This window comes from Theropithecus gelada, chromosome 16 (assembly GCF_003255815.1).
Source record: "Theropithecus gelada isolate Dixy chromosome 16, Tgel_1.0, whole genome shotgun sequence".
Classification (NCBI taxonomy): domain Eukaryota; kingdom Metazoa; phylum Chordata; class Mammalia; order Primates; family Cercopithecidae; genus Theropithecus; species Theropithecus gelada.
The window spans coordinates 16,666,975-16,673,667 of NC_037684.1; the positions used below are offsets into that span (position 1 = coordinate 16,666,975).

General features: G+C 48.8%; 1 pseudogene across 1 annotated transcript; it reads right to left on the bottom strand.

Annotated features, from left to right (window-relative positions):
- Window positions 1–3,064: 3,064 nt before the first annotated feature.
- Window positions 3,065–6,270, bottom strand: LOC112609308 (annotated as a pseudogene). The gene is made up of 2 exons (XR_003116184.1): window positions 6,228–6,270; window positions 3,065–4,324 (listed from the first exon to the last, which is right to left on the bottom strand). The product of XR_003116184.1 is annotated as an E3 ubiquitin-protein ligase RNF126 pseudogene (transcript).
- Window positions 6,271–6,693: the final 423 nt, after the last annotated feature.

The following is a 6,693-nucleotide window of genomic DNA, read 5'->3' on the forward strand; positions in this document are numbered from 1 at the left end:
AACATCTACCACACAGAAACTCAAGCTTTCAGCCAGGTGCAGAGGTTCTCACCTGTAATCCCAACACGTTGGGAGGCCAAGGCAGGAGGATCGCTTGAGCTCAGGAGTTCAAGACCGGCCTGCGCAACATAGCAAGACCCTGTCTCTGTGACACACACACACACACACACACACACAAATTAGCCAGGCATGGTGGTGCATGTCTATAGTCCTAACTATTGGGAGACTGAGGCAGGAGAATCACCTGAGCCTGGGAGGTCTAGGCTGCAGTGAGCCATTATTGTACCTCTACTCCAACCTGGGCAACAGAGTGAGAGCCTGTCTCTAACAATCAAACAATCAAATAAAGCCTCAAGCTTTGTAGCCAACCCAGACCTGAGTCCAGATACAGACTCTGCCCCTTGCTAGCTCTGTGACCCTGGGCAAGTTACTAAACTTTTCTGAGCCTTGATTTTCTCACACATAAAATGGATGACAAATAATGTAGGAGCTGAAATGGGATACTTATAGTGTAAAACAGAGTTCCCAGCTTCTAATAATAGTTAAGGATAATTTTTTTCTTTTTTTTTTTTTCATTGCACTACTTTGTCACCCAGGCTGTAGTGCAATGGCGAGATCTCGACTCACTGCAACCGCTCTGCCTCCTGGGGTCAAGTGATGCTCGTGTCTCAGCCTCCCGAGTAGCTGAGATTATAGGTATGTGACACCATGCCGGACTAATTTTTGTATCTTTAGTAGAGATGGGGTCTCACCAGGTTGGCCAGGCTGGTCTCAAACTCCTGACCTTAAATGATCCACCCGCCTCAGCCTCCCAAAGTGCTGGGACTATAGGTGTGAGCCACCGTGCCCAGCCAGGAGAACTATTATCTATCCACAGACTACACACCAACTAGTCGCTTTACATTTTGCATAAAATGTTACTGGCAATTGATTCAATACATTGCCTATTATATCTATAGTAGACCTTTGACATTTGTGAGGATTATACCCTTTACCTTTGTGAAAATACCACTGTAGCACATATTGTCACATATCAAAGGAAATAAAGTACAACTCAAAAGTACACATTACTTGTGTATGTGTGTGTGTGTGTGTATGTGTGGGTGTGGGTGTGTGTGTCGAGACAGGGTCTCACTCTGTCACTCAGCACCCAGGCTAGAGTGCAGTGACATGATCACAGCTCACTGTGGCCTCGAACTCCTGGGCTCAGATAATTCTTCTACCTCAGCCTCCCAAGTAGCTGGAACCACAGGCGCACATCACCACACCTGGCTAATGTTTATTTCATTTTTATTTTCGTAGAGACAGGGCCTTGTTAGGTTGCCCAGGCTGATCTCGAATTCTTGGGCTCAAGTGATCCTCTTGCCTTAGTGCTAAGTACTGGCATTTAACAGGCGTGAGCCCCTGTGCCTGGCCTTCATTACTCTTTTAGGTCCTTAACAGTTCTATAAGTAAGGCACTAAAGCTGTATAAAGCTATTAAAAATAAGTATGGCTTCAGTAATGCCAAAGCAATTTGGAGGATTGTTTCTCTTGTTGGCACTGAACCTTATCACATCAGAGGGCTGAGCCACTCCTGAATGCCACCCTTTTAATAAACCCAGACATCTGAAATGTAACAGGTCAAAACCTGTTTCTCCTACAGTCTGTGTCACCTTGATAGATAATTCCAAGCCAGAAAACAGGAAGCCATCAGTGATAGCTCCCTCTTATCCCTTACCTCCAATCCAACATCATGTCTTATTTATCTATTTGTTTTCCTTCAAAATAGCCTAAATCCCCTCACCCCGTTCCATCCTCACTGGTACCACCCCAGCTTCTTCTCTTTCAAGAGCCTCCTCACTTGCTCTCCTCTAGTTTATTATCCATGCCACAGCCAGATAGCTCTTTTTAAAACGCAAACAATGATGAATTTCCACAATTCCCCCATGCATTTGGAATAAAGGCTATACTCTTTATCAAGACATCTGAGGCTCTGCGCAAGCTACCCCCAGCCGCTTTCCACAATCTGACGTGCACTCCCCAAACATTCCCTTCCAGAAGTCAATTTCTCGCTTGTCATAGGCATTCCCTGTGTCTGGAACTCTCTTCTACGCACTCTGGCTGCAGGCTCCTTTTTCTCCTTCAGGTCTAAGCCTAAACATCACCTCCACAGGGAAGCCTTTATTAAGCATCCTCTGAAATAGGTTCTATCACATATAGCTTCCTCCTATTATTCACAGCCACAGCACCCACATCATTTCTTTCTTTGCATGCATCCCAGTTGGTCAGGACACACTTACTGGTTTATTGGAGGTTTCTCTCCATTTGTTGCATTTTCTTTGAGTGCAGAGGCCTTATTCCTTGTGTTCATCCAGAGCCAATCCCAGTGCTGACCACAATACAGACTTCATAAATACAGTAAATCCAGTAGTTCCCCCTTACCCCTGGGGGACATGTTCCAAGACCCCCAGTGGATGCCTAAAATCACAGTACCAAATCTTTTTTTCTCTCTCTCTCTTTGTAAGTAGTGTATTTTAAATAGCTTTCAAGATACACATATTTTTTCTTTAAAAAATGTCTGTTGGTGGCCGGGTACGGTGGCTCACACCCGTAATCCCAACACTTTGGGAGGCCGAGGAGGACGGATCGCGAGATCAGGAGTTTGAGACCAGCCTGGACAACATGGTGAAACCCCGTCTCTACTAAAGATAGAAAAAAATAGCCGGGTATGGTAGCGGGCGCCTGTAATCCCAGCTACTCAGGAGGCTGAGGCAGAAGAATCGCTTGAACCTAGGAGGCGGAGGTTGCAGTGAGCCGAGATTGTGCCACTGCGCTCCAGGCTGGGCGACAAAGCTAGACTTAGTCTCAAAAAAAAAAAAAAAAAAGTCTGTTGGAGCAGTTTTGTTCTTGAATTTTGCTGATCATTCTCATGGTCCCGAGCCCCCGAACTCCGGGTCGTGGAGGTAGCCGAGGGGGATGCTGGCGGCCTACGCGGCCTGCTACGCGGCCTGTCCTGGCGGCGCTCACAGCGCTGGTGGAGCAGCTGTGCCCCGTCTTGTCACAGATCATGCATGGCCGTCACGTGAGCTAAAACTTCCATTTATTTCAAAACAGTAATAATTTAAAATTATAAAAATCTTTCCACTGCTGAACGTTTAGAGGGTGAGGTTAGACAGAGGACGGGGAGGATGTGGACGTCCCAGAAGGGACGATGTGGCCCACGCCTTCCCGAGCCAGGGAGCCGGTGGGCCGGGCCAGGATCCTGCCCTGGAACAGGCAGGGGCCTGTAGCGCTGACCAGTCAAGAGTGGCGCCGCTGGGGCACCCAGTCTGTGGGTGCCGTGTGGCGCTGGCTGAGGCCCCGCGGTCTCCCCGCAGCCTCAGGCGCAGCGGGCACGGGTGGGTCCCGGCCGACGCGCGCTCAGGAGTTACTTGTGGCGTTCTCGTTGCAGGGCGAGCTGGAGGAGGAGGAGGACAACGAGGAGGAGAAGTTCATCCCAGTCAGGCCCGAGGGGGTGGGTTCGTGGCCGTGTTGTGTCCCGGGAGGCTTTTTCGGCAGGCGGGGCAGCTGTCGTACTGCTCCAGCCGGTGCACAATGCAGCCATCGTGGAACAGGTGGTTGCAGGGCAGCTGCTCGCCCAGCGCGTCGTCGTCCTTGCACACGGGGCACTCGACCCGGGAGCCTACGTGCTGCTCGGTGACAGGGTCGGTGGGGAGGGTCTGGATTTTCTCTTCATCTGCCGGTGGGGGGCCCGTGTTTTCAAGCCGAGGAGCTGTGCGACGGCGTCCAGGCCGTTGGCCCCTCAGGCGTATTCCATAGGGTTTGAGTGCAGGACTCCCCAAGGACCCAGGCTGGGGATGGTGGCGGACGTGATGATGCCGTTGACGAGCTGCTGGATGATCCCTTCTAGCGTGGGGAGGCCTTTGTGCCGGGCAGTGGCCCGCAGCGTGGGGAGGCGGAGACGGGGATGCCGGGCTCGGTACGGCGCCAGGACTCTCTCCCACGGTCTCTCAGAGTCCTTGCTGCCCCAGGAGGGCACGTGGGGATCTCGAAGCTGTCGTCAAAGATGACAAAGATGCCGAAAGCAAACTGTCCGTAGCCCTGCGGCAGCGTGGACAGGTGCGGGTCCACGTTCTCCAACGGCGGTCGGCTCTGGTCCGTGGGGACGGTGGCAGGAGTAGAATCGTTTTCTGTGCTCCTGGTCTCTTCAGGAAGCTCCTCGATAAAATCAGACGTGCATCTTGGGCAGATATAATCCGACAGGCGCGGAACGATGTCCAAGGAGCAGCAGAGGCAGAAGAACCGTCCAAGCTGCGGCGACGCCTCGGTTTGCTGCTCCCTCGCTGATCGACGCCCAAACCTTTTACATACTATGTTTTTTCCTACCTACATATTTATGATCAAGTTTAATTTACAAAATAGGCGCTTACAAAGTAAGCGATTAACAACAATAACGAATAATAAATAGAACAATTGAGTCAAATAAGGGTTACTTGAACACAAGCACTGCAATACCATGGATTGGTCTGATAACCAACAGCTACTAAGAGACTAATGAGCAAGTAGCATCTACAGTTCAGATACACTAAACAGACGGAGGATTCACATGCCGGGAGGGGTGAAGCAAGATGGTGTGAGATTTCATCACCTCACTCAGAATGGCAAGCAATTGAAAACATGAATTTTATTTCTGGAATTTTCAATTTAATATTTTTGGACTACAGTTGACTGCAGGTAACTGAAACCATGCATAAGGGGGTACTACTGAATCTGTATTTTGAATTTTCTAGCTAAGAATATCACTTTTTTTACTTTTTTGAGATGGAGTCTTACACTGTCACCCAGGCTGGAGTGCAATGCCACGGTCTTGGCTCACTGCAACCTCCACCTCCCGGGTTCAAATGATTCTCCTGCCTCAGCCTCCCAAGTAGCCCGGATGACAGGAACCCGCCACCACACCCAGGTAATTTTTGTATTTTTAGTAGAGACAGGGTTACACTATGTTGGCCAGGCTGTTCTTGAACTCCTGACCTCAGGTGATCCGTCCGCCTTGGCCTCCCAAAGTGCTGGGATCACAGGTGTAAGCCACCGTCACCGGCCAGAATATCACTTTTTTGCAATTTTTTTTTTTCCTTAACTTTGAGACAGGGTTTCTCTTTGTCGCCCAGGTTGGAGTGCAGTGGTGCCATCACAGGTCACTGCAACCTCTGCCTCCTAGGCTCAAGCAATCATCCCGCCTCAGCCTCCCTAATAGCTGGGACGACAGGTGCCCGCAACCATGCCTGGCTAATTTTGTGTTTTTTGTAGTAAAGCGTTTCACCATGCTGCCTAGGCTTGTCTTGAACTCCTGGGCTCAAGTGATTCACTTGCCTCAGCCTTTCAAAGTGCCAGGATTACAGTCATGAGCCACATGGCCAAGAATATCACTTTTACCTTTAACAGATATTTTTCTTTTTCTTCTTCTTCTTCTTCTTTTTTTTTTTTTTTTTTTTTGAGACAGGGTCTCACTCTGTTGCCTGGGCTGGAGTGCAGTGGCATGAACAAGGCTCACTGTAGCCTCAATCTCTTGGGCTCAAGTGATTCTACCACTTCAGCCTCCTAAATAGCTGGGACCACAGGCATGCATCACCCTACCTGGCTACCTTTTAAAATTTTGTGTAGAGACCAGGTCTCACTATGCTGCCCAGGCTAGTCTTGAATTCCTGACTCAAATGATCCTCCTGTCTTGGCCTCCCAAATTGCTGAGATTACAGGCATGAGCCATCGCCCCTGGCCAACAGTTATTTTTCTTTACTGCAAGAGCATTACGTTGTCATGGTAGAAAAGATTAGACTCCATAGATTAAATAAAAACATAAAATCATGTTACCCCACATTTAGAGATAGCCACTATTAGCCTTCAGATATATTCCTCCAGGGCCTTTTTAATGAATCTCAATGCAGGGATATACATGCTCCCAAGTCCTTCAACTTTCTGTGGTCGCCTGTTCTTTGACAGCCAGATAAAATATCTTGGTCTCATGCCATGTGCTAAGGGACATCAAGCCTTCTCCTGGTAATTTTCCAATCCCTGATTCAGCCAGATTCCACCTCCATTTCCTAAAGTTGCTGTCTGCTCTCTTCTCTGCTTTGTCCCTGCACCCGCTACTCCATCTATCTCCTCCTTTTGTCCCAAAGGTCACCAAGCACTCAGTGGATACCAGATTCTTCTTTACTGGAGTTCGGGATCAAGAAGGTGAACCCTAACCAAGCACAAAGTAGGAGATGACATAAGGTTCAGCGCTGACCATTGCTGTCAGCAATGGAGATTTCTTATGGACTTCTGTGTCCAAGGTCTTGCCCTGCTGCCATCTTGGTCTTCTCCCTTCCACCTCTAACCAGGTCCTTCTCCACTTTGCTACACATGTCAGGACCCTGAAAATAGAGTCTTTCTGACCTATCAGAAAGAAAGATCAGATTCCTGGCACTTCTGTTGTGCAGAACAGCTTAGCTCATCTATACATCTATACTTTTCTCTCCTAATAGAGCTTGTCCAGGTACCTGTTCTTTCATAGTAGGGGGAGGGGTGATAGTGGGATGGGGATGGAGACAAAAAAAGACAGAGATATCAAGAGAGTTTCCAAAACTAAGAAACAAGGTGTCATAGGGCCCTACGACCACCCTCTGTTTCAAAGACTCATTTGAATGACTCACAGAACTCAAACAAATGGCTA